The sequence below is a fragment of the Sceloporus undulatus genome, chromosome 2, assembly GCF_019175285.1.
Source record: "Sceloporus undulatus isolate JIND9_A2432 ecotype Alabama chromosome 2, SceUnd_v1.1, whole genome shotgun sequence".
In the NCBI taxonomy this organism is placed as follows: Eukaryota; Metazoa; Chordata; class Lepidosauria; order Squamata; family Phrynosomatidae; genus Sceloporus; species Sceloporus undulatus.
The window spans coordinates 303253918-303281216 of NC_056523.1; the positions used below are offsets into that span (position 1 = coordinate 303253918).

A 27299-nucleotide genomic window follows, 5' to 3' on the forward strand; every position below is an offset into this window, starting at 1 on the left:
CAATGGCACCTTTTCATCCTGGAGAGAAGTAACCAGTGGGGTCCCACAGGGCTCTGTCCTTGGCCCAGTACTGTTCAACATCTTTATCAATGACTTGGAGGAAAAAATTGGGGGAATACTTATCAAATTTGCAGATGACACTAAATTAGGAGGAATAGTTAATACTCCAGAGGACAGGATCAAAATTCAAAATGACCTGAATAGACTAGAAAGCTGGGCCAGAGCTAACAGAATGAACTTCAACAGGGAGAAATGTAAGGTACTGCTCTTAGGGCGAAAAAATGAAATGCACAGATATAGGATGGGAGACACCTGGCTTAAGGAGACAACATGTGAAAGGGATCTAGGAGTCCAAGTAGACCACAAGCTGAACATGAGTCAACAGTGCGATGCGGCAGCTAACAAGGCCAATGCGATTTTAGGCTGCATCAATAGAAGTATCGTATCTAGATCCAGCGAAGTAATAGTGCCACTATATTCTGCTCTGGTCAGGCCCCACCTGGAATATTGTGTCCAGTTCTGGGCGCCACAATTCAAAAAGGACATTGAGAAACTGGAGCGTGTCCAAAGGAGGGCAACTAAAATGGTGAAAGGTCTGGAAACCTTGCCCTATGAGGAACGACTCAGGGAGCTGGGGATGTTTAGCCTGGAGAAGAGAAGGTTAAGAGGTGATATGATAGCTCTATTTAAATACTTGAAGGGATGTCATATTGAGGAGGGAGCGAGCTAGTTTTCTGCTGCTCCAGAGACTAGGACCCGGAGCAATGGATGCAAGCTGCAGGAAAAGAGATTCCACCTCAACATTAGGAGGAATTTCCTGACAGTAAGGGCTGTTTGACAGTGGAACACACTTTCTCGGAGTGTAGTGGAGTCTCCCTCCTTGGAGGTCTTCAAACAGAGGCTGGATGGCCATCTGTCGGCGATGCTTTGATCTGGATTTCCTGCATGGCAGGGGGTTGGACTGGATGGCCCTTGCGGTCTCTTCCAACTCTATGATTCTATGATTCTATGATTATATGATTCTACTTTTTAATTGCATGATTAAATTGTTTAAATACCTGAAAATAGTTTAATTACATGTTAATGTTCACTTTTTGCATCTCTGTAGCTGTATTGTGTCACCTTCTCCTGTATGTTATTGCCTGTCCATTAGGTCCTCTGGGGAATGTTTATTTCAGTCAACCAAATATAAGCTGACAATTGTTACACATAGGACATTTTGTTCAGCCACCTCCAGACTGTGGAATTACCTGCCAGACTCTTCACCTGGATATGCTCTCCAACTTTCAAACAATAGTAAACACCAGTTTGTTCCAGATTTTTTAATATATATTACAAATTTTAAGATACGTATTGACTATTTTAATATTTATTTGTTTTAAAACTGCTTTTCATTGGTATTATGTGTCTAATTGGTTGCTCTTCCCTGCCTTAGTCCATAGGGAACGGCAGGTAAGAAAGTCTAATTATTGTTGTTGTCATTATTCAGAGATATAGCTGTGTTAGTCTGGAACATCAGTATGCAAAAAAAATCTTATAACATCTTTGCTACTATTTGTTCAAAAGAAGTTATAAGTTTTTGTAGTTTTAGTCTATTTCCTCAGATACATTAGATCAAGTCTACAAAAACTTATGCTATATCTTCTTTTGCACAGTTAGTCTCAAAGGTGCTACAAGATCTCCTTAATTGATGTTGTTGGTGTTTATTATTATTATTATTATTATTATTATTATTATTATTTTGTAAGCCACCCTAAATCCCAATTTTGGGAAAAGGCAGAATATAAATTTGTTATTGTTGTTTTTTTCTGAGCCAAAAGGTGTGTCATACATGTTTGAGAGAAGTAGGATAAGAATCATCCTTTGTATCGAGTCCAAAATTCCTTCCAGAGCAAATCAGGTTCTAATTTATGCCATCTCGTCATCACTGTGAAGTTGGCACCTCAGCACACACTTTACAAATGGCAGGGGGGTGAGCCATTTCAAAGGCTTGGGATCTTGACACTAATTTTAACAGGATCTTTTAAAAGCCTTTAAAAGCCTAACAGTCTTCTTTCTACTTGAGCCACAAGAGAAGACGGTCCTAGTGGGATCCTGTCCTAAAGGCTGTTAATAAAGTTACTGTTTCTTTAACAGCATTTTAAAAAGACTTTTAAAGGGCAATCTTCTTCAGCCATGCTTCAAGTGTAAACCCTCTTACAGAGGAGAAAGGCTGCTTCAGCTCTTTTAACAGGTTTTATACGAGGTGACGAAAAAATATCAACACCATATAAAAGCCTCATTAAAGCATTTCAAAAATAAGATAAGGGACAGGAAAGCAGAGAAAGAGAGAGGGCTGAGAAAAGGAGTGAAGAGGTTAAAAGGAGACAAGGATAGAGAAGTTTGTGTGTGAGAGACAGGGACAGATACCTTTACAAATTTGAGTTAGTATGAATCTGGTTGTGTTTATAAGCAAAATGAGTATTATTCTGTTCACAGCTTGGAACAGTTCTTTTTGGGGACTACAGCTCCCATAATCAATGTGGTCAGTAGTCATTCTGGTTCTGGGATTCTTGATATAGCCCTCCCCTAAATAATTTTTCCAAGTTCTGGTTCTGCTTTCCATAAAGCATTCTTCTGCAAAAGTTCCCCCAAAATAATTTATGGGTTAACAAAATCTTACAGCTAAAAATGGAATTTGGAGATCACCCCATCCATCTCCTTGCTCAATGCAGCATCTGAAATATGGGTTGAAACTACAGAATCTCTTAGATGAAAATCAGGGCACATGTGGCCAAGCAACATCAGAGACAGGTCACGAACGCAAAAATTATTGATGAGGAAGAAAACACAAACAAGTAGAGGTTTCAGCAGTTTGCTGTTACCTAATCATACTGGGAAAGTGAAGATTCTTCCCCTGCTGAGTTAATTGAATACAAATTTCTATTATTTTTACTTTAAACTAATTTTGCAATTGAAGTAAGCTGAGCACAAAGGGGGAAGGTGGAAGGAGGATAGAGATACTAGGACATTTTAAAAGCAACTGAAAAAGTGGGGCAGGTTTAATCTTGCCAAACTGAAACAGTTGGAGCAGCTGAAATGGCGATCCGCCTATTTGATTCAAGGGTACATAGCATACAGATTTCCCTTTTATTGGATTGCAGCTCCCAGCAACCCCAGCCATCATAGCCAGTAGTAAATAATGCTGGGAACTACATTTCAAGATCTGTAGGACTGCATGCTTCCCTCCACTGAACAGGCCACAACTTCCTCAGACTCTCTGTTCTAGTGTTAAATAATTCTAATTGCTAGAAATTGCTAGAAATGTGTCTCCTCATATTTGATTTACATCTGATTTCATTCCATTGCTACCCAATGGGTCTAGCCCAATCATTCATAGAAAACGTCTGCTCCATCTTTTGCATGACACTCTTTCAGATATCTGAAAAGAGCTATCATGTGCCCCATTAATCTCCTCTTCTGCAAATAAAAATAAAGGAAACCAGGATTCTTTCAAAAAGGGCTAGTATGGAAGGTTTCAAGTAATACTGGAACAATCAGCTTGTATTGTGTAATGTGTGTGTACTAGACAAGCATACTGAGAAGTTTGCAAGCAGCAGATGAAAGCAAAATCGTGCTGCCACAAGCATAGTCTTGGCTTTAGAGCAGAGGGCTCTGAATATAAACTGTTTTATAATATAAATATTAAAATAATATAAAAAGTATTTACCTTTTCTGTCTCCATTTCCCTGAGTTGACTTGAAATAACATAAAACAAAACAAAACAAAAAACAACTTCATTTATATACCGCTTCATACTGAACTAACATAAAGTTGGACAATCTTGTAATCATATGAAAATGTAGTTAAAAACAACAACTAGCTGTGGAAATCTGGGCACTGAAAAAAACATAACTTACAAGAGCTCTGACAATGTAATAAAACCACACAAAATGCACAACAGTAGTATTAGAAATGTTCTGGCAACTTCCTGCAACAGTCCCATAACCAGCCAGTTTTAAATGACAACACCAACCCATAAATATGGGGAAGTACATTCCTCATATTCCACATAAGGATCCAGCATGGCAGAATGGTTTAAGTGTTGGACTTTGACTCTGAAAACCAGGGTTCAAATCCCAATTTTCTTGGTCCCAAATGTCTTGGGCCAGCCCTGCCTCTGGTAAGTCATAATCTTTCAACCTCAATTGCCTATCTGTAAAATGACAATAACCATTGATATCCATGTGTGCAAAAGCATATTTTGTAGATTAACAAAGGCTGAGATCCCACATCAGAGTTGCATAATGTAAATGTCTAGAAGTAGAGTTAGACATGGATTGTGCTATATAACTCCTTGGTTGAATGGCAATGTTGTGCAGATGAATGAGCAACTGAACGCATAAAAGTATGTGCAATGGAACACAAAACCAGATGCACATCCACATGTGCGGCATCACACGTATATGGAACTCTGACACCACAACTCTGAACAGAATATAGGTATGCCCCATCAAACAAATGTGTTCAAGTGCTTCCAAAGGAGAACCTACACATGCATAAGACATCAAGAGGGTTTTGACTTATGTCTTGAAATTTTGTATCAAGAGCATTACAAATCATGCACTATTCAGACAGAAAACTACAAGGTACAAGACGCAGCCCAGTTCTTGCATGCCTGTCTGAAGAAGAAACTACCAAGCCATTAAAAGTATATTTTAGTCTCTTAACTCCAGTGGATACCTCAGAACTGGGACATCATACTCACACAGAAGATTTGTGTCAGTGCTACAGAAGAACATCATGGCATAATCAATGTGACATAACCTGGTCTTGTTTCCTCCTCCCCTTCTTTTTCTTTCTCCCTCCCTCTCTTTCTCTCTTTTAAAGTATTACTGCACAGGATCATTAGTAATTCTGACAGACTGTATGTCACTAGCCAATCAAATAAGACAGGAATGGATTATCTCAGAGAAAACAGCACACACTGCAGGGTTCGGTGGCCTTTTTACAAGAATGTCAAGGGAAGCTGCCGACCACTTACAAATAGAATGTTAATAGCTTGTGTCACGTTTACACTGACAGCTCCACAGAGAAAGGGCACTAATCTCTGTTGGTAACATGCACAACTGAAGAAGAAAAAGAGGAGTCTAGCCATTTATGCTTAAGCAAAGGCTAAGTATTAAGTGATTGTCTGAAAATGCAGGGAATGCTTCAAAAAGCCATCTGGGAGTGAGAGGAAAGTTAAATAAATAAATAAATAAATGAAGAGGGAGAGAGAGTGGAAGAAAATATGGGAGGTTTTCCTTTTATTCCCCTCCTTGTTTAGTTTTGGTCCTCCTCTTTTTCCTGCTTTTCTTATATTGATCAAGGAGATGGAAATAATGTACAGGTTTCATGGCTGATGAGTTTCAAACCATGGGTAGTGTTCTTCATTTTTGTTCTAGTAAGGCTTTTAATGAAAGCATTTCAGTGAAAATTGAATGAAAACTTAACATAAAAGTAATAGCTAATATTTTCACCTGCTAATATAAATTGCAATAGAATTAGATTATTTTTAGTTTCTTGTTGTGTGCTTTCAAGTTATTTCCAACTTATGGTGAACCTATCATGTGATTGTCTTGGCAGGTTTCTTTAGAAGGGGTTTAATATTGCCACCTTCTGATTCTGAGAGCATGTCATTTGCCCAAGATCACCCAGTGGGTTTCTTGGCTGAGCTGGGATTCAAACCCTGGTCTCCCGAATCATAGTCCAATGGTCAAACCTCTATACCACCACACTTGTTCCAATTTAACTTATTAATGATTAACTAAACACATTTTAGTGAGACAGTGTGATCTAGTGGTTTGATCACTGGGCTACAACTCTGGATGCCAGGGCGCAAAACCCTGCTTAACAATGGAAACCCTCTTGGTGACCTTGGCCCTCAGGTTCAGAGAAACGCAAAGGCAAATCCTCCTTTGAACAAATCTCACCAAGAAAATCTTGTGATAGGTTCACCTTAGGGTTACCATAAGTCAGAAACAACTTGAAGGCACCCATTAACCCTTCTCTACTATCTTTCCTATTTCTACACTCCTACCATATTCAACCTTTAGAATGGTTTAGAATTCCTGAATAAGGCTTTTATTATTATTTGAATAAAACATCCATAGCTTGATTTTGTGTGAATAACCCATCAGTCTCTCAGTATAAAATATTATTTCTGGCATACTACATTGTTGATGACCTCTTGGAAGTCACTCATTCATAAAGTTGCAATAAGCAGAAGCAAAACTGAAGTCAAATGACAACAAAACATGGTTAATTTGTTTCACAGTTAAAATATTTTCATATGTAGAATTAGCTGACTTTCTAGCTTCATTGTCTCTGTCTGTTTCCTTGTTCTTGAATTTATGGATTGTTCTTGGGACTAGGGACAGAAAAGAAATTTATTGGGCTAATATTTACTATACAAATATCAAATTTACACCTCGCAGGCCTGGCAATAGAATTAAACAGCTCTTGCCTGAGAAATATGATCGTTTTGTGGCACACAATGCATTTTAGTGAAGAAAAATGTACACAAAGTAATTTCTATATTTAAAAAGTGTGGTCTAAATATATAGAGAGAGGGGGGCAGAGAGAGGGGGAGGGGGAGAGAGAGAGAGACAGAGAGAAGTAAAAATGTACACAGTTATTTATGCATTTATTTAATATATGTCCTGAGTTCCACCCAGTATGGTTACCAAGGTATTTTTCAACATAGAATTCATTAAAATCCATACATTGAAAAAATGTGCAAAGAAATATGTGCAAATTTTCCTGCCCCCTCCCTCACTATTCCAGAGCAGGGTTTCCCCCCCCCCCCCTTTTTTATTTTTTTTTTTTAAAAAAAAATCATATTAGCATAACTGCACTACTGCATTAAAATAATTCAAAGAAACAAAAAAAAAATTAAAGCAACCCTGGGGGGCGTGATGGGTGCAGCATAGGGCAGGAAGTGTAAAGGAACCTTAATAGATTAGAAAGCTGAGCCAAAGCTAACAAAATGAATTTAAACACGGAGGGCTGAAAAATGAAATGAACAGATATAGGTTGGGTGACACCTGGCTGAACAAGACTATGTGTGAAAGGGATCTGGAAGTTCAAGTGGACCACAAACTGAACATGAGTCAATAGTGCGATGCGGCAGCTAGCAAGGCCAATGTGATTTTAGGCTGCATCAACAGAAGTATAGTAGATCAAGGGACGTAATAGTGCCACTATTCTGCTCTGATCAGGCCCCGACTGGAATATTGTGTCTAGTTCTGGGTACCACAATTCAAAAAGGACATTGAGAAACTGGAGCATGTCCAAAGGAGGGCGACTAAAATGGTGAAGGGTCTGGAAACCATGTCCTATGAGGAACGACTTAGGGAGCTGGGGATGTTTAGCCTGGAGAAGAGAAAGTTAATAGGTGATATGATAGCCATGTTTAAATACTTGAAGGGATGTCATACTGAGGAGGGAGGTAACTTGTTTTCTGCTGCTCCAGAAAACAGGACCCGGAACAATGGATGCCCTCTACAGGAAAAGAAATTCCACCTCAATATTAGGAAGAACTTCCTGACAGTAAGGGCTGTTCAACAGTGGAACAAACTCCATTGGAGTATAGTGGAATCTCCCTCCTTGGAGGTCGGTAAACAGAGTCTGGATGACCATCTGTCGGGATGCTTTGATTTAGATTTCCTGCATAGCAGGAGGTTGGACTGCATGGCCCTTGTGGTCTCTTCCAACTCTATGATTCTATGATTCTAAGATTCTAAGAGTGTGGAAGATAGTGTGAGGCCTAGTTGCACTATTGAGGAGACTTGTGATATGGAATACTCCCAAACTAATGTGTATCCAGTTCACTTTACTAACCTAATCATGGTGAGGACTCATGTGATAAACTCCTCAGTGTTCCATAGGTATTGTTCACTAACTATTAATGTGTTGGTGGGTGCATTTTTAGATTTGGTGTTAAGATGCCATTATTCACGGTACATTCAGGGAGATTGTGGTTCAAGTTGCCATTTTGTGATTGGCTGCAGTTTGTGAGTGATGGAGCGATGGTAGGGAAAGGCTGGGTATATCCATATATTGGGTGTTGGGGACATTCAACAGTGTTTGCTGTGAATGCAAACCCTGAAACCATGGTTCTCAATGGGGCTTTCTATATTGCCCTTTGGGACGTCCGGAGGACGTCCCATTTTAAAAAAGGGGCGTCTCTTATAGATGCCCCTGGGCCTAGTACAGACTCTGTCCGTACAAGATGGCGCCGGCCCTTCTACATGGCCGGCGCCATCTTTGCGTATCGGACGCTGAGCGTCCGTACGCGTAGCGTCGCTTGTGACGTAGCGAGTGCACCCCTGGCGCCTCGCTACGTCGCAAACGCGACGGAAAAAGAAGCTCCATTTTGGAGCTTCTTTTTCAGTCCGCAGGGGAGCCGCGCCGTATGGAGGCTCCGGCTCCGCCACGGACTAGCCGGCGGCGGTAGCAGACCACCGCAAAGCGGCGGTCTGTACCCCGCCAATGTTTGGTTTTCCAGATATTTGGGACTTCATCTTCCAGGATCCCTAATCACTGGCCAAACTGGCTTGTAGGGGTTGAAGTCCAAAACACTGGAAGGACCAAAGTTTGAGAGCCACTGCTATAGAAGATCATCAAGAAGACTTCATTCTTGTGGCATATATCAGTACATAGTTTCTTACGGAAAATGTTGCTTGAAGACAGAAGTCAGAAGCCACTGGTTTCACCCATTGCTACCATTCAGCTAAATATTGCTATATGTTGGCAATCAAATACTGTCAAGCATCAGTTAGGAGTTATCAAATAAAGAAAGCCATTGTTCAGTGTCAAATGCCATTCTCTATAGACAGAGGCTGCAACAGATAATGACTTACGATTGCAAATGGTTCTTTACAGACATTACATCAGAGATCACCTCACACACCTTACAGTATTTTTCAATCTAATTGTCTCATTCATTCATCTGCTACTTATAATGTATAGTAAAGACAAGAAACTTAGATGTAGCTGTACCAGTTAAACCTTAGTTCATCTCTTCTTCCATACAGTGCAGTCATTCCAATTGAAAAGCATCTAATTGAGATATTGAATTTGGCATGCTCACGGTGGCTGTAGTTGTGCATGCAGAACTACACAACACTGAGCCATTTACCAGCTCTTGGGCCTACTGAGGGCTGTTGAAGCTTCCCAGCCATACCCATTTATGTCTGGAGGGGGACAGAAGGATTTGATGAAGCATCTGATGATGTCCCCATAGCCAGACACAAAGATATTACATCATCTGCTGAAGTCCACTAGATTCCTCCAGACAGTTCACTGTCTGATATAACAGCTTCATGTCTGGCTACAAGGGCATAGCCATACATTTCTCTGATGCTTCTCTTCTGTCCTCCAGGCATGAATGAGTGACAGTGACTTCAATAGGTCAGGAGTGAATTTAGTTGCTGTGGAGGGAGGGAATACCAACCTCTGTAGCAGTCAAAAAGAGACATATGCAGGCAAAGAGTTTATTTATGCTTGTGTATGCCACTAACATGATGCCAGCCATTGTGTGCTTATATTCAGATCAGTTTCACTTCTGTAGTAGTTATCTGTAGTTATTCTGGGAGGGAGTGAAAAGACAGCTCCAACGGCATGGGCCCTATCCTTAAGAGGAAGAGCCCCTCCCTCCATGGCATCTGACAGCACCCAGCCTGGGAGGGAGTGAAAAGACAGGCCCAGTGCCATCAGGCCTATCCATAAGAAGCAGAGCCCTCCCTCCAGTCCATCCTCCATGGTCCAGGCCTGAGAGGGAGAGAAGAACTGCTGGACCTGATCCCCTTCCCCACCACCATTCCCTTCTCCTTTTGTGTCATGTCTTTGTAGATAGTAAACCTGAGGGCAGGGAACCGTCTAATTAAAAATAATAATTGTAAGCCACTCTGAGAGCCTTTAGGGCAGAAGGGTGGGGTATAAATACCATAATAAAATAAATAAATAAATAAATAAATAAATAAATCTAGCTCAGTTTCACACACAGCTTTTTAACCACTTTTAAAGCTGTAAAATAGTGCCTTTGGCAATACTTATCATATGATGCCATCTCCATCTCATCACTGCCTTGCTGTCAAACTGTGATTAGAATGCATCTTGTCATTGATGGGAAACCCCACCAGTAAGCCTCCAAATCTGTGGCTGCCCCATTAGTCCTCACCCATGATAAGTTCTTTGGGGGCAGTTCCAGTAATGGGCAGTCACATGGTGTCAATATTTGCTCCCCACCCCTGTCCGTCCTCACCTCTGTTTCCCAGAGTAGGCTCCCCCCCCCTTTCTCCCTTCCTTTTCTTTTTAAGAAATCATATTAGCTTCCAGGCTGACATTAAAAATAATTTAAAAAAAAAAAACCTGAAAGGCACACATGGTAGGGCATAGGACAGGGAGGTGGGGTTAGGGAGGAGTGTAGATGAATGCACATGAGGTGTGAGGCCCCATTTGTGCTATTGCAAACACATGTGAGAGGGAATACAGTACTTCAAAACTGGTATGTATCTGGTTCCCTTTACTAGTGTGATCATGGTGAAAAGGGGGCTGATGTGATAAACTCCAGAAAAAGGGGGAAATGAAAGGCTGCCACTATCACCCTCAGCATCTGCCTCACTCTGGTTGAAAGTCACTGTAAAAATTACCAAGTTTAATGGGCCAATAACACCTTAAAGACAGAAAAGACTGATAACAAAAATTGCATTACTATTAACAATGGGGTTGGGCTGTGGTGTCTCAAGTGGCTAAGAGCCTGACTCTGTTGACTGCAAGATCGACAGGTTGGCACTTTGAGACCTGGGTGCTGCGTGATGGGGTGAGCGAACATCACTAATAATAATAATAATAATAATAATAATAATAATAATAATAAAGTTTATTTATATTTCCTGCCTCTCCAAAGATCGATGCGGGATTACAACAATAAAATAATATAAGATAATGCAAATAATACAAATACTAATACAATCAATACAACACTAATATTGTATTTACCAATTCCTATTAGTTCTCTAAAATCAATTTATCAGTAGTCAGTGATCATAGTCGAGAGTGGAATATTGTCATAGATTTTTATATAGAGTCTGATGGGTAAGCCTGCCCAAATACATCCGTTTTGAGTGCCTTCTTAAAGGCCTCTAAGGTAGTGATACAACACCTTGAGAGATCTCTTCCAGTAGGCTATTCTATAATTTTGGAATTGCTGCTGTAAACACCCTGTGAGAAGTTGTCATTAACCTGGTGTTATGGTCTTCCAGTAAATACTTCCCTGATGTCCTGAGAGTGTGTGGCAGAGGCATCCCCGGAAGTAACTTGGGCCCAAGCCATGTAGGGCTTTAAAGGTGATAACCATCACCTTGTATTGTGCCCGGAAGCTGATTGGCAGCCTGTGAAGAGATTTTAGTACTGGTGTTATATGGTCAAACCTAGATGTGCCAGTGACCAATCGGGCTGCCACATTTTGTACCAATTGAAGATTTCAGACTTGGTACAAGGATCGCCCAAAGTAGAGCGCATTACAGAAATCTAAATGAGAGATTACCAGTGCAAGCACCACTGCTTCAAGGTCCTTTCAGTCCAGGTAGGGAGTTGGCATATCAACCAAAGCTGATACCAAGCACTCCTGGCTGTTGCATCTATATGAGATTATAACTGTAGGGACGAATGAAGGAGTACTCCCAAACTGTGAACTTTGTCCTTTAAGCGAAGTGTGACCCCGTCCAGGACTGGCTGCCAAATTTGTGTCCCTGGACTTAAGGTACCTATCGCAAGTACCTCCGTTTTCTCTGGATTCAGCCTGAGTTTGTTTTCCCTCATCCAGCCCATTACTGACCCAAGGCAGGCGTCTAGAGGAGAGATGCCATCCTTAGTCACTGCAGTAGTCAGAGACATAGAGAAATAGATTTAGGTGTCATCAGCATACTCATAACACCATGCCCCATGACTCCGGATGATCTCTCCCAGCGGTTTCATGTAAATGTTGAACAGCATTGGTGACAGTATCACGCCTTGAGGGACACCCAATATGAGCTCCCTCTTGGACGAATAACTGTCCCCAAGCGACACCATCTGGACTCTGCCTGAGAGGTAGGAGCAGAAACACTGGAGTGCAGTGCCCACTATACCTAACTCCCTCAGGCGTTCCGGAGGATACGTTGTCAATGGTATCGAAAGCCGTTGAGAGTCAGAATGATACACACACACAACACATGTTTGTGGATATGTGTATGTATGTGTATGTGTAATTGTTATGGATATTATATTATATATATATATATATTATATATTTTCATATATGCATAGTGTGTGTATGGAAATGTTATGTGTGTCTGTTGTTGTATATATGTGTGTGGTTGTGTGTGTGTGTATTATATATATACGTGTACGTGTGTGTATATATTTATATATATAGTATTGTTATATATATTACTATATATTATACACACACACACACACACCACACAGAGAGAGAGAGAGAGAGGCATATGTGTGTATGTATGTAATGAGAGAGAGGTGTGTGTGATTATAAATATAAACATTTTATTTAATTTGGATATGAATTTAAATATGTAATCATCTCTTTTTTCTCTCTCTTTTATATTATATATTATATTATATATATAATGTCCAAAGTACATGCATACAAATATTATCACACTATATATATGTGTACATATTTACATAACAGCAGGATGATATGAGAACGTATTTGGCAAAAGTACCCATTCATAGGGTGGTACTGTGCAATAAACTGTGTTCCAGTTATGTTATCATCCTGTTATTACTTCTCGACTGCAATGAGTCTCGTTCCCAAATCGTTCTACCACGGAACTTTTCTGGAACTTGATGGGAATGTTACAGGTTCTGATGTGATAAGCTCCTTTGTTTCAACCAATTGTCCTGTTTGTTAAACTCAGCTTGAAAATGAGGAGGAGGACTGTTTGAATGCTACTTTTTCCTGTGCCTAGAAACTGGATAGTAAAAAAAGTGTCCCTGATCATACATAAAATACCCTTTTTTTTGTCATTGAATATTATTAGTCAATGCTTGGTGAAGATGCCAAGTAGATATGAGCCCTCTTATATAAATCAAGCACTGGTCATCTTCCTGGACATTCCAGAGGAATTTGTATTTATTTATAAAAATTCAGTTATCCATTTGAACTTTCTGTTTTAATCAAAGTCATCTGTTTGATAATGTGAAATGGCACAACTTCACACACTAAACACGTAGCTAATATTCAGAGTACAAAACTAAATACACAGTGGGTTCTGATTTACTTCTTTGTAGCTCCCAAGTAGCACACTTATAGGCACCTCACCCTGAAGTAGACCACTTGAAGAGCCATCATTAAAGGTAGGCAATCTGCCTTTTATTGCATATCACATATATATGCCTTTATGTATCATGTGTATGGCTGCATTACATATATGTATGAATGTAAAGATTACCAAAGAACTAGAGTTACAAGTAAGTGACTTGTCTTTATTTTTAACATTGCCTCCTCTGCCCACCCCCAAAAAAAAACCTCCTACAGGCTCAATAAAGGTCCTTAATGCCTTAGAATCTTCTTGGTTGTATCCCAGGTAGCTGTGTAGGGTTAATTTTTTAAAAAAATTATTTTAGAAATGCTTGAAATTATTTGATTTGCTCACACATTACATCTTGCTCCTCTTATTTCCCGCTCCCAATTTAGTCCTACTTTCGTTCATTAGATGCAGTAATATCTCCCTTGTCTGCAACAATTTCCATTAATATCTCAAAGGCGGCTATTAAGTATCATTACAACCAAAGATTATAAATGGATAGTAACGCACAATAATAGTGCTGGGAAAGACAATAGTCATGTTTTCATTTGATTTTTTTATTCTTAAGATGCAAATGAAATGCTGTACTTTTTCCAGTTTCTTTCTTTCTACATTTATATTTCTCAGTACTTGTGGGAGGGGGGAGCCCAACTTTCCTGGTTGACTCAATGTCTGTGTTTGGATTCTCTTAATAATACAAGAGTATTTGATGGGGTCTGCCCTTCTGTCTGTCCAGAAAACATAACTGTCTCTTGATTAAAGAAATCTGAGCCTCAGTGCTTAACTGAGTGCTTAACCATCTCTGGATTTACTGACTTTCTTGCTTGCCACATTACCACACTACACTCTCGATCCCTGCCCATCCAGGGGGGTGATGCCTTCATGGCATTTCTTAGACATGTCATCAATGCATCCCTTAGGGAAGGTCATGTACCATCTGCTTTAAAAGAAGTGGCCGTTAGGACACTTCTGAAAAAGCCTTCCCTGGACCCCCTGGACATGAAAAATTATAGGCCTGTATCCCATCTGCCATTTTTGAGCAAGGTGATCAAGAGGGGTGTTGCTCTTCAGCTTCAAGTGGTCTTGGATGAAGCCGATTTTCTGGATCCATTTCAAACTGGCTTCAGGACTGGATATGGGGTGGAGACTTCCATGGTTGCCTTAACTGATGACCTTTGTCTAAGCATCGACAGAGGGAGCATGACCCTGTTGGTGCTTCTAGACCTCTCAGTGGCCTTTGATACAATAGACCACAACATCTTCTTGGAATGCCTGAGTGAGTTAGGAATTGGAGGCACTGCTTTGCAATGGTTCCGTTCCTTCTTCTCAGGCAGATTCCAGAAGGTGATGCTCAGGGACAGTTGCTCTTCAAAAACAGAGCTTAATTGTGGCATCCTTCAGGGTGCCATCCTGTCTCTGATGCTATTCAATATTTATATGAAGCTGCTGGGAGAAATCATCCACAGACATGGGGCAGGGTGTTATTAGTATGCTGATGATACCCAAATATATTTCTCCATGTCTTGGTCATCAGCGACAACAACAGATGGTATCTCTCCCCTCAATCAGTGCCTTGAGGCAGTAACGGACTGGATGAGGAAAAACAAGCTCAGGTTGAATCCAGATAAAATGGAGGTACTTATGGTAGGGGCCCCCAAACCAGGTATTGAGTTGCAACCTCCAGTCCTAGAAGGAATCACGCTCCCCTTGAAAGACTGTGTTTGCAGTTTGGGGGTCCTTCTTGATCCCTCACTTCATATGAGAAATCAAGAGCACCTGTTATCTGTTTTGGCTGATACGCCAGCTGTGCCCTTTCCTGGAAATGGATTACCTCAAAACTGTAATACATGCACTGGTAACCTCAAAACTTAATTTTTGCAATGCGTTCTACATGGGGCAGAACTGGTACAGAATATGGCAACCAGGTTGATTATAGGAACAACTAGGAGCGACCATATTACACCAGTACTGAAGTCACTCCACTGGCTGCCTATTAGTTTCCGGGCATAGTACAAGGTGTTGGTTATCACCTTTAAGGCCCTACATGGCTTGAGCCCAACCTATTTAAGGAATCACCTGCTTCCATATAATCCACCCTGTGCACTCAGATCCTCTGGGAAGAATTTATTGCAACCTGTAAGGACTAAACTGAAGGCGACCTCCCAGAGGACCTTCTCCACTGTTGCTCCCACCCTATGGAATGGTCTGAGGGATGAGATCTGCCAAATATCCAACTTAGGTGGGATACAGACCAGCGCTTTGCGCCGGCCTGGATACGTGCTAGGGTTGCCTCGGGGTGTCCTCTACAGATGCCCCACAACCCTAGCACATAACTGCGGCGACATAATGGCAGTGCCCTGTGTACAAGGTTGCCGTCATTATGACGTCACAGCCGCATCACGTCCAAAGACTGCGGCACGAGTGTGACATGCTCGCGCCGCATCAGGCTGCTTGTGGTGCTTAACAGTGGCACCGGAAAGAGCCCTGAAACGGAGCTCCTTCTTGGGGAGTGCCTCGTTCCCGCAACCACCCAACGACTGCAGGAACAAAGCCGAGGGAAAGGGGCCAAGAGGCCCCTTTCTCTCCTGGCAGCAGGCTCCCCAGGATGTCCTGGGGAATGAAGCTCCAAGGACCCCCCTTTTCAGGACCAGGGAGGATCTCTTCTGGCAGGCCTTCCCAGAATAGCCCCCAGCTACATATAGATTCCTCATACTTGGAGTATTCTGTATTTGTACAATCCCGGCCATGATGAGTTTGCCCACTGCTTTTGCATTATGATATTATGTGATTTTAATATAAATTTGTTGATTTTAATGTTTGAATTTTAATCTTAGAACAGTTTAATTCCTTTTTAAGGGGGGGTTGTATATATTTGTATTATTGTTATCTCTGTACATCTGTATTATTTTAATTTTTGGAAGCTGCTTTGATCATTTCTTACAAATAAGCGGGATATAGACAAAAGATGATGATGATGATGATGATGATGATGATGATGATGATGATTGTGCTGCTATTCCACTTTTACTGCTCTGGCTGCCTCCTGTTGCATTCTGAGGCTTGTAGTTCAGTGAGGCCTAAGAACTCTCTGGCTGAGAATTCTAAATGCCCCTTCTTAAACTGAAAATCCCAGAATGCAACAGGAGACAGCCAGAGAAATTAAAGTGGAATAGCAGCACTATTTGAGTGTAGAGCAGTAATCTAGTCGTAGCATAGTGGCAGAGCACTACACTCATATACTAACTAAGAAATCCTCAGTTACCGAGATTTCCAAGGCTAGGAATGAATCTCATCTGAAAATCTGGAGAACCTCTCCTAGCACAGCTTTGAAATGTTAACTTATGGGACTAAAACTCACAGAATCCCCATGTCAGCATGATCACAGGCCTTGTTGACTTAATTCAGGTGGCATCCTGAAGTTATATGGATTTGGACGCCTAATCTGTCACCTGTATGTATCCCAGGTCCATTCCTACTTCCAGGAGGGCTCCTCCCAGCTCTTTTCAGATCCAGGAGTTTTCTGATTTAAGAAAATGGCTGCCAGAGCCCTCCTGGAAGCAGGAATGGACCCGGGATGCAACCGGGTGGCAGATTATGCAGCCAAATACATCTGATAGCATCAGGATGCTGTCTGATTTAGGATTTAAGATGGTTAGAGGTAAACCAGTTTAACAAGCGGTATGATAAACTCCAAAGACAAACCTGATTAATAATCTTTCAGCTGCTGCCAAAATGTCCTGGTTTCTTTTTCCTGCTCCCACTTTTCCATACCCTCCAATATTTTACAGTTGAAAAGAGGGACACAGGTAAAATTCAAAAGCAGTTTGCATTCTTATGAAAACAAATAAAGCACAAGCCCCAAAAAAATTCTTGGATGGATTTAATTAAAACTGATACAGACAAGGACCCAACAGCATTTTGGAAAATGGTGTCTAGAGCTTAGCCAAACCATACAGATAGTATAAAATACCATATCCCTGGCAGCAATTGGGAACAACATTTTAGTAAAGTGTATGACCAATATCTGTGTAGTTCTCGGCCCTATGTCAGTGTTGAAAATCTGCTGGAATGGCTGCCAGTTTCTAAACTGGAGATCAAAAATCTCTAGACTTAAACTAGGGAAAGCGCCTAGTAACAATAACATACCTGCTGAGGTATTTAAATCTAATACAGATTGGTGGGTTCCTGTTCTAACGGCCTTATTTACTATTATTAATCAAACAACCTGCATTCCTAATGACTGGGGGTTAGCTATAATTGTGCCTATATATAAGAAGGGCGAAAAAACTGACCCTAGAAATTATAGACCCATCAGTCTACTGAACGTCATAAGCAAACTTTATGCATTACATCTACTGGATAAATTACAACTTTGGCTAGCAGAAGAAAACATCATCAAAGACAAAAAATCCAGATTGAGGAACAATCACTCCACATCTGACCACGCCCTGGTGCTCCATCACATAATTGAGAAATACATATCTAAAACTAAGGGAGCACTATACACTGCCTTTATAGATTTTAAAACAGCTTTTGATCTCATTCCAAGGAATAAACTTTAGGGAAAGTTTGAAGATACCAACATAGACAGACGTTTGTTAACATTAATGCGTAAGTTTCATGAGAACTCCTGTCTAGTTGTAAGATGTAATACCCAGGGTGGTGTCTCAAGATCTGTCTCCCTCCACATTTAATGGTGTCAAACAAGGCTATGTATTGGTGCCCACTCTTTTCAATTTTTATATAAATTCTATGATTAAGCCCACTTTGTCAAATAAACTCTTATCAATATTATTATATGCTGATGATGTGGTTATCCTCTCACTTACTAGGGTGGGTCTCAATAGACTTCTGAGAGCCCTTACTAACCACTGTAGGAAGGATTCTCTGGAAATTAACTATAGGAAAACAAAGATAATGGTTTTCTCAAAGAAGTGAATACAACATAAATGGTTAATTGACAATAATTACATTGAACAGGTATCGTTCTACAAATACTTAGGTATAGTTTTTCATGAAAGGGGTATTGAAAATTGCCATCAAAGAAGTGTGATAATGAATATCCAAAGAAATACTAAGGCTCTCTGCTCCTTTTTTTATAATAGGGGTGGTCAATATGTACCTGCAGCATTACAAGTTTTTGTTGCTAAAGTCCTAGCTCAGCTTTTGTACAGCTCGGAGGTCTGTTCCTTCAGTAACTTGCTCAGTTAGAGGTTGTTCAAATCAAGTTTTTGAGACAGATCTTGGGTATCCCAAATAGTGTACCAAATGTTATTCTCTGCTTAGAAACTGGACTGTTATCAATTGAGGCTCATATGGGATGAATGGGGAATGGAATGGGGACTTCCAGCAGTGGCGGCGTTCTGGATACGTAAATTTAACTTATGGCTAAAAATGCTCTTTAATCCAGTCAGCCTGGCCCCGTTAACACTAACAGATTCTTTTATATCAACTTGGAAAAAATCTGTAAGTATGAAGCTCTCTTCTATTGGGTTGTCCGGGACTCACGTACTTCTGCTAGGCTATAATAAAGCAAAAACTATTATTACTCAGCGAATCAAAGATATCGATCTACAAAGTCATAAAAGTAAATCAACTCTCTACCCCATAATCAGGGAAAATGTGAGAGCATTCACTCATGCTAAATACCTTGATAACTTGAATATTCCCAAGTTTAGAAGAGCATTTATGCTTGCAAGATTGAAGTTGAAGGCAGATATAAAAAGATATCCTATCAGTGCAGATTATGCTCATGCGGATCTGAGGAAGCTGAGTCAACTGGGCATGTCCTTTTTCACTGCTCCCTTTATATAGAATCTCATGCTTTATACATAACCCCCTTCTTATATCACTTACCTGGCAGACAAGAGCAATTTTATGTAAATTATCTTCTTTCAGACTCCAAGGAACAGGTAACTGTTAAAGTTGCCAAGTTCTTTGCAACCGCAATTATCTGCCGCAAATTTTTTTAAAAACAAATGTAGCTATAATGCTATGGAGTTTGGCTGTTTCGGGCCAATATTTTATTGTTTTTATTCACAGTGTCATTATTATTTTATATAAAATGGCATATAGCTTGTTTTGAATAATTTTGTTTGTAGACAACTGTATAACTATGACAATGCAATACTTTACAATATTTTGATACTTCTGAGGTGGTCATGGGGGGGGTGGGTTGTGGATTTCTTGGCATCTATCTGGATATATACTTTTGTAGGAAAATACTGTATTTATCTCTGTGCTGTATGTCTGATGCCCTGTGAATCATACTATTGTTTTATCCTTTTTGTGTTGGCCAAGTGTCATAATAAATTCGTTCATGCATTCAGTTTGTATTCAGTTAATTCAATGAGAGGAAGAAGAGAAGAAGGGGTGGAATCTTGCCCTTCCTTGTAGATCCGGGCAAAAGCAAAATGCTACTGCCTCTTCTAACTTGTCAGTTTTTCCTCATTAATAACCTTTACCATTTTAAACTCACTCTGATATTGCTTGGGCATGTGTACCCTGGTGTTCATCTAAGAAATGTTGACAATTATGGAACACTGCCATCTGTACTGCTACAAAATAAGCTTTATTGGTGGTAAATGTTAGAGCAGATGCATGCCACAACTAATGATAGAACTAGGTCCTTAGACAACTAATTCTACCCAGATTATACCTGGCTAGCAATCCAAATCTCCATGGGCTCATGCAACTCCTCTTCCCCAAGGTTGATAGAAGATGGACTCCCTGTCTATAATACTGAAGAAAACACAGGAAAATGAATAGATGTACCAAATCTCCCCTCCACAAAGCTGAGAACTGTAAAAGCAAGGTAGTACTAAAGAAAAAATAACTCTCTCAAACTGTTCTCATCCTTCATATCTTTTTGCAGTCTCACACTGCCAAGCTAATGCAAAATGGTATTGAATGAAGTCACTAATAGAAATTTATAATTTACATATCAATGGACACCTGTTGATATCTAGCCATGGTGCTAACAAGGACTGTAAATCCCACCTGCACAGTAGCAGAGGCCCAACTCTGTCTACATATCCCCCCCCATCTATGTATATATGTAGACCACACATACATCTAAGTAACTACTTGTTGTTTCAATGAGTCAGTGAAGAAAAGACATGTTTCAAAGTGCCCTTAGTTAAATAAAAGGGATGTGTACCACTAGGAAATTTTCACTCATTTGCTATAAATTCATACATGAGGAACAGAAAAATAAAATATTTTGTGTTTGTTGAATTATTATTTTCCACAGGTGATCAGAGTAAGAAAGTACAGTGTAGGAGAGATAAGTGATGTGCTATTAGAGAAAAAGATGAGCATTTCTTTAAAGCTATATGCATGTGTCTTTGTTGCCTGCCAAAATAAGGAAGTGATGGATTTGAAAAGTAATAATTTAGTGTGTTAGTGTGGTATTTGTTTTTGCTTTCTAGATGCTAAGACATTTCTTGCCATCACCTCAAAAAAGATGAGAGGTAAGGACTGGGAAAGATTGCATATTAATTTAAAACACTCTCATTGATGTTGTTTTTAATGGTTTCTCTCTCAGAACACAAGTCAATTGTGATACGAATGCCATTGGCCACTGTCTAGAGTTCAACACGAAGATATTAAAATATTTAATAGGTATCAAAACAAAGCCAAGCTGAGCTGTGTCCAACTCCACTGCATACATAGAGAGGATGTGAATCTTGGCATGTGCTGTCTGCTCTTCCCTTTATTTCTCTAGTGCAGCTTCATTATTATTATTATTATTATTATTATTATTATTATTATTATTAAGCACACCTTGGCATTCTGTTAAAAAAATGAGCAGTAGTTAATCTTAGCTATGGTTTATTGTACGGGACTTGGAGAACAGGAGTGGAGCAGAACAGAATGGAATGGAAAGGGGGGAAAACTTATGTTATCGCATGGGAGAACGCTGCCGATGCTGCCAAGAGTTCCCAATCTGTTCCCCAACTGTTCCACAGCAGCCAATTTTGAAGAATGATTCTGAACAGTTCTTTGAAATCAGCTGCTGTGGAACAGTTGGGAAACAGATTGGGGATTCTCAGCGGCATTGGTGGCATTCTCCTATGCGATAACATTTGGTTTTCCCCTTTTCCATTCCATTCCATTCCCTTCCATTCCACTCTGTTCTCGTTCTCCACATCCTGTGTGATAAACCTAATAGTTAAGATTAACCACAATTTGTCAAGTTTTGGTAAGGCAAGAATGGATCAGATTTTGGTTGTGGTTAATCAAATAAGTTTATTGCACAGGGCTCCTACCACACAAATGGAATGGTACAAAGGGGACTGGGAAGGAAACAGAACAAGTAGTGGGGGCATTTTACCACACACCAGAACGCCGCCACTGCTGGAAGTCCCCATTCCATTCCCCATTCGTCCCAGAGGAGGCGATTTTTGAGAACTCTTTTTAACAGTTCTCAAAAATCGCCTCCTCTGGGATGGATGGGGGACATAATGGAATGGAATGGGGACGTCCGGCGGCATTCAGCGGCATTCTGGTGTGCGATAAAATGCACACACACACCCATCCATTCCATTCCCTTCCCAGGCCATTTTGTACTGATCCATTTGCATGCCAGGAGCCCTGTGCGATAAACCTAAAAGGTGGATGCAATAGGTTCTGGTCCCCTTTTCATAGTCATATTAGAGGAGACAGGGTGGTGGTGGACAGAAGCGCATGGCTCATTCAGGTTTGTTTCCATCTTCATAAACCAACCTCAGAGAAATTTCCAGCATAGAGTGTGAGAATAATCAGTAATGGGTTTATAAATACATAAATTCATAGATGATAGACCTATCTGACATGGGAGGAAAATGAAGTCTCCATATTCAAAGAAAGTACACTGGAGGCTGCCTTATAGCAAGATGGACAAGTGGTCTGCATAGATCAATACTGTATTGTCTACATTAGTCTTCTTACACTAGTTTTCTCACTCTGATACAAAACACACAGCAGTAATAATCCAGTTTGAAACCACTTTAACTGCCCTGGCTCAATGCTAGGGAATTCTCGGAACTATAATAATAATAATAATAATAATATCATCATAATACATAATTTGTTTTATTTATATACCGCTATTCCAAAGATCATAGCGGTGAACAGCAAGTAAGCTAATTTGCCCCCAACAGTCTGGGTACTCATTTTAGTGACCTCGGAAGGATGCAAGCCAGAGTCGAGCTTGGGCCCTTTTGCTGGTCTTGAACTCGCAACCTTGTGGTTTTGAGTGAATGGCTGCAGTACAGGCATTTAACCACTGCGCCACCAGGGCTCCATTTGTCTCACAAAACTATAGTTTTGTGAGACATTTAGCCTTCTCTGTAAGAGAGCTCTGGTGCCACAATAAACTACAATTCCCAGGATTCCCTAGCACTAAACCAGGGCAGTAAAAGCAGTATCAAACAGGATTATTTCTGCAGTGTGTTTTGGACCTCTGTGATATATCCCAGAAAAGCTACATTACATGATGTGGCTGAATATGTAGTTCAGCTATTCTGATCAGCAATAAAATAAATTTCATTTCAGCATCCTTTTTTTTTGTTTTTTGGCAAGATTACTTTCCCTGCTCTTTAACTGTACATACACAGAAGCCAAGGGAGAAATAGAAGTAACTGGTTCTCCATTCTCTCAGGTTGGCTTGCAAACCAGCATGTCATCTTCTGTCCTGTATTCATCAGTATCTCATTTCTGACTGATTCAAATATATTTCTTTTGTAGTTGCAACATCTAAAGACAAAATTCTGCAAGAGATGCCCCATACTGTGTTACTACTAGGAAGTGCTAATAGGTTTTGTACATGCCACAAAGAATAGCTGCATTAGATTGACCATGTAATTGTAAAGGACAAAAGACAGCAGGCTGATGAGAATCAACAAAGTACTTCCTGAGCAATGTTACTAATAGAACATGATCATCAGTTCATTTGTCAATCATGCTCAACTGTCTTACGGTGGTGCCTGATAAAATACCTGCCTTCTTTTCTTTCTCCATATTCCCTGAAGTATTAGTTACACAGTTCTATAAAGCATTTGGAGTTTTTTTCATGATATACCATTTCAAGTCATGAATATATTTTGGATGCCTGACTGAGTACCGATAATGTTCAGTGTGACCATTTGCCCACCTTTGTGTCAACAAAGAATTCTCCTTTACATGTGAACAAAAGTAGATCATATCCTTTCCTTGAAGCGTCCCCAGCTTTTCTCATTTTGCCTTGGATACATTGTCATGGTAAACAAAGTATTTCCAGCCAGGGTTGGAATATGAAATAGCAGACCAATTTCACTTCTTCGTGACTCATATGAGAACTGACAAAGCAATGTTAGTATAACAGATCACATTTGGATGTAGAATTCAGTATCATTCCACTAAATGTCTTAGAAGAAACTAGAGGTGAAATAATATATAAATTTTGCTTTTTACCCACTTCAAATGTTTTAAATTTCAAATTTTTACCACCTTGTATTTGAAGAAATTTGGAAAACTTTGGTTATTTCGTATTGACAATGTGCTGAAATGAAATTGACACACATCTGCATTGGCCAAATTCAGTAGGTTGATCAATTGCTTACAGGATTGTGTTTTACTTTTCTCTCCATTATAAGTTTTTGATGGGTAAGGCTTTGGTGTGGGGAATTCTGATTCAATATTAACATGGTTCAATACATTGTGATTCAAAAACTACACCTAGATTAACAACTCTGTTCTTCTCAATTTCTTCCGTATTCATTTTTTTAAAAAAATCACAAATTATTTCTATCCCCAAGATAAAGAAATGTCCAACACTGTGTAAATTTTTGTCAAAAAACTGACTGAATCAAAATTCTTCAACAATTATTATTTTTATTTTACTTATTTATTGGATTTATATCTCACTTTTTCCCCAAAATGGGATACCAGACAGAGGAATTTCACAATGCCTGCTACATGATCCTTTTAATTAAAGCTTGGAAAAATTCCTTGTTTGAACTACAACTCCCTGAATCTCCCTTGGTTGGCTGGTGAATACTAAGAACTGTAGCCCAAAAGCATAATAGCCTGAATCCAACTGATCAGTCCCCAACAGAATAGACCCACAGACTCAGTTATTAACTGGTGAAGAAACATGTAGGTAATTCCCTTTAATTCTTTGTGTCCACTTTTAATTGAAACTAATAGGATTCAGATATAAGCTCTGCCTTTACTTATGCCACCAATGAACTTTTGAGTTTTAGCGTGAAAAGCATTAGCTGTTCTATGACCCATATTCCTTATCTACAGCAAGACGTTTGTTCAGGATTCCTAAGGAGGTATAACCCAGAGAACTTTCCAAGGCATAATCACCATACCACACTGCTGCATGGTTGTCTGCAGCCATAATCCTGTTGGTGCACTATTCCAGTTAGTCTGTGTCAGAACTCGGTCTAGTTTTTTAGGCCCAACCTGAAGAAGTTTTTTGGGGCCCAAATATGTTACTGCTATAAGGTAAGTTTTATTTGTAGTAAATGATGCAGCAGATTATATACAACAGAGTAGCATTCCAGCCCTTTCATAGATGGGTCTAACCTCCCTGTACAAGTCTCTAAACAACTCATTGTACCAGACTATATCTGTTTGATGATCACATTCAGTCTTCACTGCTAGCTAAATGGAAGGACGTCACTGGGGAGGTGGAGCAATTCAGGTGACACCCTAAGGAGGAGGCAATATTGGTATTACCCACATATCTGCCATTTTTCAGAAACAGGCTGTTTTCTTTGCCTGCATCCCTTTAAAACATGAGAAGGTGTGAGTGGGATGCAGCTCAGTGGGAGGAGAACAGGGAGGCCTCAGAGGGTTTTTTAAACAAAATTTTATTTTTAAAACTTTTCCTTAAAATCATCACACCTCACCAAATTTTCACTTTAACTACATGAATCCATATACATGTAAATATATTTAGGCTATGTGTATGATATTGTAATTTAAGGGTATATTTTCAATTTTGTTAGTTGTTTATGTAACCACCACTGCCATTACAGCCCACAATACACAGGAATTATGATTTATGAGTAACAGTAGTACAAAAAAAACCCACATTACTGAGGATTCTATATGGTGTGGTATGGGAGTAGCGGTGATACCAACCCTAGTTTTACTACACTGGGTGATGCCAACCCTAGTGACACCACTGGATAAATGGGGCCCCTGGACTGGACTACACCCCTATCTTATCACCAGGCAAGGCTGATGGAAGATACAATGCAAACAAAGCCATTCAAAGTGTGCAAGTGTTACACACACACTTGCACTGCCATAAGAACTGTGTAAGCAGGTTAGTAAAAGGAAGATTAACTCCCCTAGTCCATTCTGAACCTTTATATCTTTTCCCACCCTCCGATAGCCAAACTAATGCTATGATGCTAACAAGAATTCCAAACTCAGACAGCAAGCTCACTGCACTGGTAAAACTATGCCAGTGGTAGTGTCAAGAGGGAAAGGACTGTAGATTCAGTAGCCATGAGGGCAATAAGAAGTCAGCAGATATTATTTGCCTTCCCTTGCCACCTCAGTAGATATTTTAAGCTATGTCTTAAGACAGAACACATTCATAGTCCAGAGACACTTGCAATGACAACATGACTTTCTGACAAAGAGCAATGGCTGGGGAATTTATTGTACATTTTATTTTATTTTTGCTCTCCACATTACACTTCTTTTTATGTGTCTGTGTTCATTTAGGTTATACATTTTTAAACAAATTGGCATTCTGAGCCAGCTGTTGAGAATGGCTAATTGTGAGAAATAATATTTTATGCCTGCATGAATATAGGGGAGTCGTGTTCACAAAGGTTTCATGTATCCCCCCATGGCTTCCGCTGCCATTGCTTTAACCTGAGTTAAATGCAGGATCTAATTGCTAGCTCCAATGTGTTATGTTTATACAATATGATCCTTATTTTTTTTTCCACTTGAGCAGATAAAGTGGGTATCTATTTATATTATCATGATGGTTGAGTCACTAGAGGTTGATTAGTTACGCTGAAAACCAGCAGAAGCAGATGCAGTCTCCTGAAAAGAAATGGTAGCTGGTGCAGCATGTAGAATACAAAGAGAAAAAGCAAGAAGTGGAAATAGTGCTGTTTGTATTCAGAATGCTGTGGAAATATGTGAGATATAAATTCTGATCCAGAGTCTGAGACAAGCTAGCCTGAATTGTGCAATATGAAAAGCCAATAGTCAAAAACAGTTTAGCAGATATTTCCTGATTTTCTGTTATTTATAGGACAGAATGCTTACCTGTCCCTACCACATATACACACACAGAGAGAGAGATAGACAGACAGAAATTCTGCTTACCTACTCTTTATCTTCCTTTTGAGGTACCAGAGATGCTCCTATGTATTCAAGCTTCTCTTCAATATCTTCAGGACCAGAAACCTGATTTTTTTCTTTAGCAAACAAGCAAACAAAAAGGATGCTGAGATTTTTCTACTTCTGAATAAATGACTTGGTTAGCCCTAATCACTAAATTGCCATATGATATATGAAGCCATGGTACAATCCAGGAGAAATATGGTCTGTACTGAAATGAATAAGAGGTACATGTATGTCACCTTAGAATATATATTTTCCCCCTCGTCAAGACAATCTCACACAGTTGAAGTATTAAACAACAATAAACAAATAAAAATATTAAAATGAAATCAGCAAGAAAACTAGATGAAGAAATACCTAAGATCTGAAGCAGTAGCTTTACTGTTGTTCTTTGTTGTTGTTAACTGCCTTCAGGTCAACCCCAACTCATGCTGACACAGTGGATGACTCATCTCCAAGACTCCATATCCTCTGCTACTCTGCATAGGTCCAGTAAATTCATACCCATGACCTCCCTAATAGAGTCTATTCATCTACCATGTGGTCTTCCTCTCTGTCTTCTTTCCTCCATGATTTCTAGCATTATTGTCTTTTCCAGTGAGTCATAACTTCTCA

At 39.8% G+C, this 27299-nt stretch overlaps 1 long non-coding RNA gene across 1 annotated transcript in view; it reads right to left on the reverse strand.

Moving 5' to 3' along the window:
- The window catches only part of LOC121924129, a 73813-nt gene extending 68994 nt beyond the window's left edge, over positions 1–4819 (reverse strand). Inside the window, exon 1 of the long non-coding RNA XR_006102530.1 lies at positions 4748–4819. This is a non-coding gene — a long non-coding RNA (uncharacterized LOC121924129). The remainder of the gene's footprint in view (positions 1–4747) is intronic.
- Between the last annotated feature and the right edge of the window lie 22480 nt (positions 4820–27299).